At 39.9% G+C, this 15,150-nt stretch overlaps 1 protein-coding gene across 3 annotated transcripts in view; it reads left to right on the top strand.

Annotated features, from left to right (window-relative positions):
* Positions 1–15,150, top strand: part of pard3ba (par-3 family cell polarity regulator beta a) — a 135,108-nt gene that overhangs the window by 9,829 nt on the left and 110,129 nt on the right. The gene's annotated exons all lie outside the window — the stretch shown is intronic.

Below are 15,150 nucleotides of genomic sequence, written 5' to 3'. Positions count from 1 at the left end.
ACTGCACAGCATGGGCTCTATGTTAGCTGAGGATGCTAATAAGAGATAATGGTTAGCTATTTGTACGCCTAGTGGTTAGCTTAGCCATGAGTCCAGACCTCTTTATCTGGGCCAACCCCTGACTATTGTCCAGCACACACTCTCTCTGTCACTCTCTCTCGCTCACTCTCTCTTAGACACACACACGCACACACACACACACGCGCGCGCGCGCACGCGCACACACACGCGTAAACACACAAACAGACATACTCTATCCCTGCTGTCTGCACTACACCACAGGCAAGCATCTAGCATAGAATGTTAGCATTAGCATGTACTGAAGGATCGCCACTGGTGGTTGATGAGGGTGGGGATTAGTGAGCGGCTGTGATTTGATTACAGTTCTGCCTCCTGCATCGGTCACACACACACACACACACACACACACACACACACACACACACACACACACACACACACACACACCCACCCCCACCCCAACACGACACGACAGCATTCATACATCCTCATTCATTAGCCCCCCATCTCAAGACACCGGTCACCAGTTTCCTCATGAATATTAATATCAATCTGATGAATGTGGAGAAGGCCATGGAGTGTTGACTTGGGTGCGACCACATATACATGGTCACAATCATAGATACAAAAGAGGACAATATAAAGAAACCACTGCAAGTCACGGTGCAGTCAGTCATACTCTATGAAGCTCTTCTTTTTTGTTAAATGCGTGTATGTGTGTGCGTGTGCCCTGCAGCCCTCAGATTACAGTTGGAGTCATTGACCTGTCAGATAGCCTGCTACTTTGGTAATGGGGAAGAGAAGTGGGAGTTACAACAGTGTTTCAATCTCTTCCTCTTTTGTGTGAATGTTTTGGTTCATTGCAGTTTACAGACTAGTTAACCTGCTTTCTTCTCTTCCTCCTGCGTTTTTCTGTGTCCTTCCTAGTCATGTAGTTGGTCACTGATGTGAGCTTTTATGTGACCTTAGACATTGATGGGAGATGATATTCATCCGAAGACGATACAAATTTGTCAGTTATTTATAGCTGTTTTACCTTTTAGTTTTTATTCCCTTTTCGCCTCTCCTATTTTCCGCATCTTGGAACCACTTCTCAATCTCTTCACTCATGCACTTTTGAAAAGCTCAGTTATTAACTTATGTATTGATTTACCTCTACCGTAACTGTCATTCTATTCCATTCACAGTACTTTTAGATCCTACATTAGCTTCAGCCATTACTTCCATACGTCTCCAAAGTGCACAGGCTCTGTCACTCAAGTTGGCGTGTGTCAACATGACATCAGCATACAAGCTATACACCACTTTTGAATGGGTAGGGCCTCCCATATACATACCCACAATAGAATGTAAAATGTGAGAATGAAAAATGAATACTTTCCAAAGCAGCTATATTTATACACACCATATACTGCTTTCCCCCTGTAGAACTCAGAAAAGTGTATGTAGTACAGAATACTCCTGGACAGCCCAAAAATGAAACTTTAGGATGCTGCCTGATGAAGGCCTTTTCTCTTTATTCCATTCTTTAGCGACTTGCAGTTAAAATTTCAATATTTAATGTATGAGTGTCCTCTCTTGTCATGCCGATCTCCTCCGGAATGGTAATTAAACTCAGGGAGCATAACGTTTCTCATAAGTGGACTGTCACTCGTCATTCCATGTGTGTGACCACATGTACACTGTATTCCACATGGACATAGTTTTTATGGGGAGCAAAAACACATAAGAAATTCAGCCTTCCGTCCAATGCAACCAAATGAGAAATCTCATTTCATGGGAAATTTAATTTAAAAAAAAAAAGGGGAGGGTGGGTGATTTGCCTCTATCTCTTTTAATTAGCCCGTTTTAATCACTGCGTCTACAAGGCATCCATGGACCTGTGGTGCAGTCTCTGATTGCCGGAATGTAAATAGTAAAGGTACGTGTCCCAGCTGAACTCCCTCTGAAATGTCAACTGCTTGGTTATTAGGCCATATCCCATCATCCATCTCTTCTGCCTTCAGTGGTGGAAAAAGTGATAGAAACATGAACTGCTCAAATGGAAATATGTTATGATATTTAACGTAGGTCTGTGGTCATGAGCATCTTTTCTATACTTTAAAGAGACAAAAGCTTCCCTTGAGTAATGATCACAACACCATCAGATTAGATGCTATGATTAGTGAGAAACCCAAGCAACGTTTGTATGTATAGTTTTTCCCATTTCAGATACTTAAGCTTGTAATTTTTTACAGGCACCCTAACTAATCTTCTTGCATGGTCATCATTTTTCTGAGACACCTGCATTGTATTCCTTCTGTTTTTTAATGATAGATTTACTGTTTTCCAGGTATTCATATTCACTAATAAAGGGGGCCTGCTGGCTCAGTGGTAGAGCATTGAGTTGGGATGCAGAAGGCCACAGTTTCAAATCCCACCCCACCAGGTGTGGCCTCACCCAGCCACAAAGGGTGACCCTGGTGCTCGTCCCGAGCACAGACAAAGTGGGAGGGTTGCGGCAGGAAGTGCTTTCAGCGTAAAAAATCATGCCAAATCAATGCTGGAAAGCTAAAAGCCGTTCACTAGTAACAGGACCTTCCAGATACAGATTCATTTATACTGCTGTGTTTTGAACACATTCACTGCACTCAGGTAATCTCTATTGTCTGCACCAATTAGCTGCACCAGTTATGATTTATTCATATTTATTTGTGTTATTTTAATGGGGGTTGAATATGTAGGAATTATAACATCAATCTGTGTCTACATTGCTCAATTTAAGTTATGCTGCCATAAAGTTCTATAGCATTGACATTTTAATGACAGGTTGATATCTTGCTATTATTGCATACACTGGAAAAAGTCTGGTGCACTCACAAGCACATAGACGATGTGATACACGTTCATGTCGACAGCTGAGAGCAAATGCATGCAAGCCAAACTACTGGTAGGTGGTGGCAATATGCCAAGAAAAAAGTAATAGTGCAGCAGCAAAAGTCAGGAAAGAGGAAATGTATCTTTTATAATCTTAATATTCTTAGTTTTAGCATTTAGCATTAGTTTATAAAACTATCAAGAACTGAAAGCTGGTATAAGATGTCTGCACAGGTTTGCTATAGTTATCTATGATTGTACTTTTCTTGATTTAAGGTAAAGTATCAGAATAATGAAAAAATAATTTGCAACAAACTCTTTATTTTTATTATTACATTTTTGAGTATTACATTTTTGATTTGACAAGTTACTTGATTCACTGTGGGGACAGCATTTTGCCTGCATGCTCAATACATGAATTAAAATCATTCCAGTGTACCTAGCATGTCATTTATTTCATTTAAATTTACTGACTAAATGTGGAGATAGAATGACAAGATTTGAGGAATTCTGGTCTTAAGGTCCAGAACGCACAATAAAATCCAATAATGCTGCTGTAGTTTTTGCTTCCACAGCTTCAGGAGAACTCTCTTGTAAGTCATCAGGTGATTGGCTGCAGTAATTTATTACGTGCATGTCAGATGTCAGTCCCTTTGACAAGCAATAATAAAGCATTACTTAAAACGTACTAACACAGAAAAAGTTTAGTGAATGGGATGTGATTGCGAGGCACATACGTGCTGATTAGCCTTTGACGCTCCGTGACATCTCGTTCCCTCACCTCTTTTCCCCTTGTTCACTTTCATGGCGAACTTCATTTGATTGGCATCTCAATAGTCACATATCTTTGCTCACTGTCTGAATGGCCAGTGATGAGCTGGAGCATGAGGTTCAAGTGCACTGATTAGAAAATGTCACACGCATGCCAGACTAATCATAATCTAAACCCTTTTTACATTGTAATCACCATCCACACATACCCTACCTGCGAATATAGAGTGTGTCCAACACCATGTCTGTCTAACACATTTGAATATTAATTAGAAATCCTGCATAGATTCTGAACAGGACCATACTATAAAATTAATCAGCTGTACAGTATTCTACCTGTTATCAGCTTAATTGATTTTATACGTACTTTTTTTTTTTCAAAAAGGTTGTCATAAGTGTTTAAGCCTGGAGCACTTTTGATTGTTAGAAACTATATTTATTTTTTAAAACCTAGTGCCCAAATTGCAAGAGTTGACTCAATATACTGCAATATGAACTCTAGTGACTTTCATACATTGGTCTAGTTCAGAGAACACATTCTTCTACTTGATGTCAATGGTCTTGCATCCAATTCTACTGCATTTTCTCTTTTGTCTCTATGTACAAAGTATTGTTTCATAGCAAATACAGAACTTGACCTTGGTGTCAGCATGCACAAATCATCCAATGTTAGATGCTGCTGCTGTACATAATTTTTTTTGTCTTCCTCACAATCAAATCAAGCTGGTGGGAGACCGTGGTGAGTTGGATTGCCATTGTGTTTTATTTCAGTTGCACATCACATAGTCCTAAGCAGCTTTCACACATGCACTTAAATTCTGAAATTCTCCTGACATTGTACGGAGGGGGTGTAAGTCTGAATGCAGATGTCCAAGTGAGATGCTTTTTTAGATGCATGGTTAAGATGCACTATCACTGTCTTCCAATTTTTCTATCATGATGTGCCTCCTGTGCGTGCTGACCACGTACATTCCTTGAGGATGCTTCTGACTTGGATGATCTCCCGCTGTGTGTTACATGTGTGAAACACAACTCGGGACAGTGTGTGAGGCTGACTGTGAAACAGGCTTTAGTTTTCTTTTTAATTTTTCAAAATAGGTACACACTTGGAAAAGTGGGGAAACTTGCAGTCAACTTGCAATCACTTGAGAGTGGTTGTATGGTTTTGTCCCACCCCTAAATAGCATAGGCTTAAAAAAATAAATAAAAATTACACTACTACTTACACAGATGTTGACTAAGGAAGATGCATTTTTGTTGCTATATTTATTATGGTTTTTAATGAACCTCAGTGATACATCCTGTAAATTTGAATATATTAAACATACAGTATATTAAATCAAGTTAGATTATCTGTGTCAGACTGTTGCCTGCAAATCAGATCAGATATCCGGATGGGATTCGGTCACTTGAGCTGATTGGATCATATCTCATCAGTCTCGACCTTGATTCAAACCCCCCGCCTCATGATCTGAGCACCACAACAGTTCTTGATCTGATTATATTCAATTAGCAATACCCCCTACTCTCACACACACACACACACACACACACACACACACACACACACACACACACACACACACACACACACACACACACACGCAAGAACACACAGACCAAGCCTCTGTGATTGTAATTATGATGAGAGAACTCAAGGAAAGCTTAAGGAGAAATAATTCTTGCTCTGCCTATCTGCTTTTCATTTAACTGCATGCATGTTGAGTTTTCTCACAAAGTTACTTAGTCTTAGAATCTTAATTCTTTCAGATGAAATATTACTCTACCTTTTGACTTTGAATGATGGCACCTCTCCAAAATGATTTGTCAGTTCACTGAAGCAAAAGCTAGGATTCAGTGAGGACAAGGCCTGTTTCTGTTTCCTTTGTGTAGGTTTGTGTGTGACTTATAGATGCTATGCTCAGTCATCGCACCATCAGATCTTGTCCTTTTGTGCCTCTCCTTCTGTTATTCACACAGTCTCTGCGTTGCCCCCTGTGTCACCATTACACCACCCATTTGCTCCTAATGGAGCGTGACGGTCAGGCAGTAACCTGACCTGTCTGCTAAAGTCTGGCAGAAGGATCCTAGATACCTGGCTGAGCTGAAGGGAGAGGAGCACTGCACCCCATTTGATCACTTTTCTAGTTAGACATGTACATGATCAGTGTGGCAAAAAGGATGAGACATGAGGATATGGAGAATGTGGTCACTGTGTGTAATTATGTGCATAATGCAGTACAGTAGCTGCTTTCACACTGAAACACTAAAATTGACTTGAAGTATGCATTTTTGTATGAAAACACACTTATTTTCGGTTAAAAGCTGCAGCTTGTGTAGTGTTTGCTGTCAGAATTAGCATTATGAGTTAACGGTGCTTTTTGGCACAGCAGCCTGCCGAAGCACTAATCACATAGAGCTAATGATCTATTATAGATCAACATGTTTACAGGAAATCTACTTTCTGACCTAATCAGGCACATGCCATCTGCTTTCCTAGATGACATTGGCCCCTGACTCGTGTATATGTGTTTGTTGTCTGAGGATGCGTGAACATGTGGTGTGGTTTTCCCATTGCACACTAAGCCTCTGCTCACTCTGTTAATAACTCAAATCAACAGAAAGTCACACTCTCCAGCCTGTGAGTTTGCGTATATGTGTACTTTTACCACGACTGGAGGATAAATGCTGGTAATACTGAATCCAGCTCATTTAGGTTAAATATTTAATGATATCGGGGCCAATTACACAGCTAGAGCCACATCTGTGTCCATCGTGTTGCAAACAGACTTTCATGCAAAAACACAACACTCATGCTATTATTGTTCTTCATTTTTCCTGCCTCTCATCCTCACTATCTAACTGATTGCCCTAATGAATGGAGCTTGGTGGATGGTAATGTGTCTGAATAGACCTCTTGAATTATTAGCCAGCCTACATCTCACATAGGAGGGTGTATGGAAAAGAGGGGTGATTGTTTCAAGTAGTGTTTGTATTTGAAATGAATCTGGTATGTACTTTTAGAAAAGAAAAATGATAAGTAATTATGTAAAGTAGCCAGTTAAGTAACAAAAAAGATAGAGATTACATAGAGATTAATTGTTGGGTTTTAAAAATCATAAAATGAAGGGCTTCCCTGCAACTTTGCAAATCATCAGTCAAGGAGATGCTAAACCCTAACTCATATTTTCAGTAAAACAAGATTTCCTGTACAAAACGATAAAACATAACAACATGGCAGGCAAGGCAACTACAAAGTTTGCTTCAAAACTGACTGCCATCCATTGTGACGGCTGCAGAAAGCTATTTCACTTTATTTCTTTGACTGTGCTGAAATAGGATGTTTTTACTTCACATTTTATTGAAACATACTATATGTCTTTTTCAAGTAGATGCTAACTATGTAGTGGCAGTTGCAGCCATCTTACATTAATATAGGCTATGTGGATTCATAGCGTTACCCGGTGTGGTTTGTTTGGAAGTTTTGCAGGGACAAAAATACTGCTATTTCCCTTCTAGGCTTTGATGTTGAGTCTATAACAATTTAATAAGAGAACACACATTTGTGAATGTAAGAAAAAAAATGCAGGTGGGGCTTTTTGTTCCTCCCCAACACCTTCAGGCTGCAAGTGATTCTGGCTCTCCATGGCAACAGCAAGTACTGAATGTCAGTAATGTATAGGTTTGTATATCAGCATGCTTGACTGTGGCATAAACCAGAAACTTTACCACTAAAAATGTAATCAAAGCTGAGAAATAGCACTTTTAGGTCATGGAAGCACTCTGACTAGAACATCTTAGGAAAGAATTTATGCCATGGCCACAGTTGAGAACAGTGTTTTTTTTTTTTTTACATAATGAATTTTGAGTTTTACATAATGAAAAGTACAGATATTCTCTTTTAATAATCCTAAACATAATTTCAAAGCTTCTGTTGGAGCAGAGGGGAAGGCGACAGGGTGAAAGAAAGAGTTGACATATAGTATGCAAGTCTAATGTCGAGGGAGGGCAGATGGAGAGAAAAGTAGGAGGTAGAGAGGGGACAGCCTGTGGAGGAGAGAGCCACAGGTGAGAGGGCGACAGCCTCACAGCTCTGAGTTAATCACTTCTTCTATTTTTCTGTCGGATCCCAAGAGGGAGCAGAGGAGGAGAGTGGGAGGGTGGAAGGGAGAAGGTGGAGGGGAGGTTGGAGGGAGCAGCTGGCCTTGTGTTGGCCATAGGGAAAAGAAAGCTGATTATTAGGCTCTAACTCGGACTTTTGGGAAGGGGGCTGTAGCATGTGCGTTTTCGTTTTGTGGGAAATGTGTGTCTGAGCATGTGTTTGCACGTATTTATGAGAAAGGGTTTTGACTTTCTGTGCGTTAGGCGGGTGCACATTCCCCAACCGGCTAGTGAGTGAAAGTCTAAATGGGTGTGTGGGTGTGTGTGTGTGTGTGTGTGTGTGTGTGTGTGTGTGTGTATATGTCAGGTCCACAGATGTGGAACAGCACCAGCGTAACCACCAATGTTGTGTTTGTTTAGTGGGAATGATGAATGAGCCAGTTTGATATTTGTGTTGCTGGGTCTGAGAAATACGAGGCCTGGATCTGTCCTGTCACCCACATCCCTCTCTGATTCACTCTAGCCTTCCCTCTTTCCCTCACCTCCCTTCCTTTTTTCATCCTTCTCCTTCTCCCTCTCCCTCCTCCTCTCTTCTGGCCTCTCAGGCATGTGTGATATATGAAGAGTTTACTCTCTCCCTTTATGAGTGTGCATAAATAATAATGCGCCCTGTCACTGCACATAGCCAGCATAGCAATATCTCAGCTGGTGGCTTGCTTAGTGTATGTATGTGTGTGCGTTTGGAGTTTGTATACTCTCAGTGGACACATATGTGCTCCATCACTGTGGCCAATGTGACAGATGTGATTGTTTGTGGACGGAGAGAAAGGGAGAATGATAACTCAACCAGTGCTGTAAAGAATCATTTTAGCTGTTTGGCAGTGTGCCTGAACCAAAACCTTTCAGTGCAGATGTAATTTCTGGATTATAATAATGTCAGAATTTTTCATTTTGTCTAATACATTTCATTCTTCAGCTGTTGCATGTAGCTCAGAAGTTTTTGTGATTATACTTCTTCCCCTTTTTCCCCCCTTTTTCAAGTTTGTTGGAAGCTATATGTGATCTGGCTCACTAAATTTGCATGAATGTAAATGCTTAGACTGCTGCATCAACAGACTAGTGTTTAGCTCAGTGTGTCAGAAGCATCAAAGAGATGTTATGTTGAATTTGGAAATACCAGCTGCTATTTGGAACTACTGGCGTCTGTTAAACTGCACAAAGACAGAGACATTTAGAGGGTTCAAATAGCATTGTCTCTGTATATGATTCATTATTTTTAAGGAGTCACTTACTACAGCCTTAAAAATATAGATTGTTCTGCTCTTTGTGTGTTTCAGCTCATAAGTGGAACAGTGTTCCTCCACCTTTGTGTCTTTGTGACTTCTTTTCTAATCTTACACACTGCCACATTTGAGTGTGTGTGTGTGTGTGTGTGTGTGTGTGTGTGTGTGTGTGTGGGAACAGAGCCAGGTAATCCCCCACATCTGGTAGTGTGCTGTATAGATTCAGACTGGAATAGAATACGGATTAGCCCTGCTCTCACTGGTAATACAACCAATTTTCTACTTGTTTAAATAACACAGGCCAAACATTCCTCTCATGGCCTCTACAGTGCCCTGGAGATGTGTCTGTGTGTATGCTTGTGTTGGTAGAGTATATATTCTTTAACATTGATTAGTTTTTTGCTCAGGCTTGAGTGCTTCAGTATTTTTGTGCAGTATTTCCATTACGTTTAGTTTGTAGCATGTGAATGTTGAATACTCTAGGAGCATCTATGTGTGTTGTGAGATGTCCTTAATTAAAGGAAGAATAATTTTAAATAATGCAAAACAACTGTACTTTGATTTATTTACTTGCATCTATATTTACTGTCAGCAATGTTATGTCAAATTCAAGTATACCCAAGCAGCAAGAGTGCAATTATCCTAACTACTCTACAACATTAAAACATTGACTGTCCAGTGTCTTGTGTTTCCTTTTTTTTTTTTTGGTAAACAACTTCATCCACTCAGACTTCTAACCTATGGAGAGTTTGTCATTTTTAAAAATTATTTTAAAGACTGCCAAATTTGACACTAGTATCAATGTTAATAAACCTATGAGATGACTACAAGTAGGTAGCCTACTGAACCAAAATGATTGAGCACAATAATGGCTGATGAATAACCAATGCCATTCTCAAACTGAATGGATTTTCCAGAGGGCACGTGCAAAAAAGTATATATTTTTCACTATGAAACAGACATTTACAAGGCTTTTGAAAGGAGGCTGCAAACTAATACAAAAAAAACTAGATTTTTGGTCTTTGAGTATCCCGCATTATAAGGACCTGCTAGTCAATTTAAAAAGACTGATTACTTGTCTCCCTTTTGCTTTCAGCTATATTTCTATATATTTCTCACATGATATTATGTCTGCTCAGTCAGGTTGAAATATGTTACTTCACCCCTCTGTACCTGTGCACTGTCAACATTCATCGCGCTTAACAACTGTGAAGAAGCCTCTTCTCTAGACATCATGTCTGCTCTTTATTGAACAGCATCTAAATCACATACAAAGGATTTCTGCTACTGGCTGCCAACACTCAACTTTCCAACATCTTCACAGCTCATCCACTTGAAAGTCAGTGAATCAAAAATGTCACATTTTGGAGCCATATTGAGAAAGTTTGTTTTTGTGCTCTTTTTTTGTCAGTTAAAAACAAACAGTTTGAATCCTTTGGATATGGTGCAATCTGAAATGCACACACCTAGTCAGATAGTCAGGTAACACAGACATCCATTTCCTGCAGTCAAGTGAAGACACTGAGAATAGGCTTTTTTTCTGTGATTCACATTTTAGGCCTTCAAAAAGCACATCTGAAATACTCTAAAAAGTTAAAATACTTTAAAATCCCATACTAGTACTCTATAGTGCATCAGTACTATATACATATGTGTGTATGTGTGAGATGACGGGTTACTATACCACTGTCAGGATCACTGCATGCTCCTGAATTATGCATCTCTCATTCAAAGAAAGAATGAAGAATAGCATAAGAGGGAGAAAACGAAAAGGGGCAGTTGTAAGATAAATGACAACAGCACAAAAGCATCTCAGTAGACCCCCCCCCCCCCCCCCCCACACACACACACACACACACACACACACACACACACACACACACACACACACACACACACACACACACACTTATTTCATCCGCTGTTACTAATCAACCCATTTTTCTTCTTCTCTTTCATTGCTGTCTAGCACTGCGCTGTGTGTGTGTGTGTGTGTGTGTGTGTGTGTGTGTCTTGCGTATGCTTATGTAAGGAGGCTTGATTGGTACCCGCATGCAGTAGTATTTGACTAAAGCAAGGTGGCACTGTTCATCCTCTGACTATGAAAAGAATGTGTCTGACATTGTGTCCATACTTGTTTTTTTTTTTTTCGTATTTTTAAATAATTATAATATACAGTGTGTATAAACATCCATGATTGCATTATATAAAGTGTGTGTGTATGTCTGCGTCATTGGTTATTGTACCATCCTTTCTCTCCCGCATGCTCCATACAAAATATGCTGCATTTGGCTAATTAATTCTTAGCAAGTACATCAATTATTAAAAACAGTCAACTGTTCCTTCTGTGAGTTGCAACATGTAAACAACGTCTGCTGTTTACAACAGCTGGGATAATTTCATATCCTGAACATTAAAAATTCAGAAATCATAACCATTGTCCATGTAAACTCTGTTTCTGATTGGCCGTTGTCTCTACTAGTAGCTTGTGTGAGAGCAATTTCAGTAATCAAAAAATTATGTAGGTTTATTGATCACAATGAAGAAATTCATTTTTCTTTTGCAAAATAAAGAACTTACTCAACGTATTTGATTCATAACTTAAATCAAATGAATAACGTCATCAGCTAATCAAAATAATTTGTTAATGTAACAGAGGATGTGTTCAGGTTAGTGCACACTTGCCTTTCTTATCAAACTGATTAAAATAAGTCTGACTTTGCCAACTGTGGGTTTAATATTTTACCCCATTTTTAACTCTGTCCATACTGCCATCCTCTCACTGATATTGATAAAACAACTCTTCACCTCTTCCTATATACAAGTAGTGGCCCACAGAATGTAAAAGATGAGAAAAACATTTTATACTTTATCACACAAACCTCTCTTCGGATGATTTCTGTTTCATTAAGTGTTACGCTTCAAAACATTCCTTAGTTTTGTCTTCAGTCATAAACAAGTACAAACACCAAGACTGTTTCTGTCCAAAATTTGGCTTAATTGACTGTGGTCTCAGAAAACCTACTGTATTAGCTCATATTTAATTTGGTCTTGCAATCTGGAAAAAAAATACTCTCAGATCTGGTACAACATACAGAATATCAGTTTTATTAAAGTTAGCTAGTTCATGTTTAGAACTTTGAAACTCCTTTTCCATCTTATCCCAATAGCCCATTGGGATAAGATGGGAAAGGAAGAGGGGGTTAGTGGTAGTGACTCATATAGATCATTTGGATCCAAATCACAACTGACTTATGCTTTGTACAGTCCCTATATGTCCCAAGCCCCTTTCAGACATACACTGAAATTCTAAGTTTATTAAGATATTATTTAGTGGGGCTATATGTGAAAATGCCTGAGTCTGAGACAGTTAGCCCGGACAGCCAACCTCCTAGTATGGATAAGTCCAGATAATATCCAATTGAGCGCATGTGTGATCTCATCAGGTTATTATCTGGAGAATTCACTGCAAGTGAATGGGTGTTGTGATGACATCAATATCCTGTGATTGCTGCAATAGCCACCAAATACAGTACAAACACCTGACGATAAAGACACTCATTTGTAGGACTGTAGGAAACTACCTGTAGTCCTTCGCACATGTCTGTTTTGTCATTCTTCACCGCATGCAGCCATAGAGATGGACTATGCATTATATTGTATCACAGGATAACTTGTTCCTATTTAAATATTTATAATGTTTATATTTTCTTTCTGTTCATTATGTGTGTCAGCATTGTAAATAAATTGCCAGATATCTTGGAGAAGTTGCTCTGACTGTTACACTGAGCAGTATGTCCACAATTACCAATGCTACATATGTGGCCCACTGACGCTAACAGTCAGAACTTGACAAATGTAAAGCTCTCAGCCATTTGTATTTGGCATAGATACTCTATCTGTGTGTGTGTGTGTGTGTGTGTGTGTGTGTGTGTGTGTGTGTGTGTGTGTGTGTGTGTGTTTGGTAGTGTTATGGAAATGAGACAAAGGGGTCACATTATTCAGCAGTAGTTGACATGCAGGCTCCCCAGGTCCATATCAATATCCCCCAATGGATGCAACAGGGAAAATAAGGTGATTTGTTTGCAAGAATACTAATCACAGTCAGGAGGGTGAGAGAGAAACGTGTGTTGAGTAAACACACTGTGAAACACTGAAGGTGTTGTTTTTCATCCTGGGGCACAGGGTCCTCCAAAAGATCACGTTGTATTTGATAGGCTGAAATTTTAACCCCTGCTTACTTTTGGGAAAAAAGCTTTTCTCAACCTTCTTGCTATTTAACCCCATTAAGGATGTTTTTTCATATAGGAGCAGTTAGCTCAAGTATAATTGGTATATAAATGCCCCAAACCAGCTTCTCGAATGGCACATGGAGCTAAATCATCATGGCAGACTTATCTTATAATAATAAAGGGTTGGTTCACCGAAATGTAACAAAAATATGTTTCTAATTTGACACATCTATAACAATTTAAAATGGTTGTTCTCTGAACTAAATATTTTATGAGAATATTGTATAATATCAGTGACTGCAACAATTCATAAAAACCTGATCAGATTCAGCTTTGGAGGGGTTAATTAAGTTAAAGGTTATGGTTAGGCAATGCAAAGGCCTCATCTTGAAATGCGGCGCTATTTTCTAGTCTTAGCTTGTTCCCTACGAAGTAATACATGATTCATTTTGTAGATATTTTGTGTTTGATTGAGTGATGAGTGGAAGCAGCAGGGCGGCCTTCATCAGCTTCACTCCCTGCCTGTGTCAGCCATAAAGAATAAACTCCAGGAAAAGCAAATCATTATCGCCTCTCTGCACATTAAAAGAAGTTGTTGTTGCTAAAAACGAACAAATTGTTTTTGTGGGTGGCTCGGCGCTGTGTCTTCACACGCACTCATCGGGCACACATACATGCGCGCACATCATATTATGCTCCGAGACTTCTTTGATTGATGCTGTCAGCGAGTTTAGAGAAAGAGATAGAAGTTTGGGAGGAAGGGAGATAAGGAGAGAGAGAGAGGCTGATAAAGAAAGAAAGAGCTCGAGGACCATCCATCAAGCGGTGCAATCAGATTGTTTTCGTGGTGTTCGTTCTTTTCTCTTTCTTCTCTGCATCTGCCAACTCCTCAATTCCTCATCTTTTCTTTCACAAAGACATGCATGCGTACACAAATGTTGTAGACGAATCTCCTTGGCATGGCGTCACCCAGGTGTCATGAGAATATTGAATCACAGGAAGTTGAGGTGAGAGGCAGCATCATAGCTTGATGAATGATGCATATCGCGCCACCTCCTCTGTGCTTATTGTTTACACACATATATACACATACACACGCCCGTGCGCTGATCCTATGCGCTCCTTTGTTGTTAATTGACGTCTTTCACTCGTCTGTTGTTTCATTTCCATCCCTCGTTCCACTGCGGTTATTGCTTTTCATTAAGTGGTCATTTCCTTCACCAGCTTTGTCTAATGAGAGCATCACACCGCCACGCACCCATTTATGAAACCACCTAGCCACACAGCCTCTCAGTCACCACACACAAAGACACACACTCATTCCTCTTTGCTCTATTTGCCATCATGTCCCTGTCTCAATTAGGCCTGTTTGTCGTCCCCCTACCCTCCATCCCCTGTTCATTTGGCTGCCGCCACAACTTCCTACCGTCTCATTTAGGTAGCCGTGTCATTGTGTTTGACAGCTTCTCATTCTTGTGTCAGATCTCATTTGACTGCTAATTTCATACATACACACCTCGCCTGGCCTTGCCGCACGTGTTAACTCCTCTCAACCCGCCATCTGCCGAGTTGTCCATGCTACTCAGATGTTCTCCTTTGTTTGGGAGAAAAGAGAGAACTTTTTTTTGGTCACAAAAGTGGCGTTATGCACTGTAAGATGTTTGGATCTGTAAATGCAGCTCCATTTGCTCTCTTTACACACTTGCACACATCTGCACACTTGGCAGAATGAAGCAAGTTGCATCCACACTGTTGGCAAGATAAATCCCCTAAAAACCTTGCAGTGATCATAGCACAGTGAGGCTTTATAAGCTGGCTGAGTGTGTGTTTGTATGTTTCCAACTTGTTCAAATGCCAGAAATCAGATTGTTTAGAGTGTCAAACTT

Source organism: Channa argus, chromosome 23 (assembly GCF_033026475.1).
Source record: "Channa argus isolate prfri chromosome 23, Channa argus male v1.0, whole genome shotgun sequence".
NCBI lineage: Eukaryota > Metazoa > Chordata > Actinopteri > Anabantiformes > Channidae > Channa > Channa argus.
This window is presented reverse-complemented; position numbering and strand designations above follow the sequence as displayed.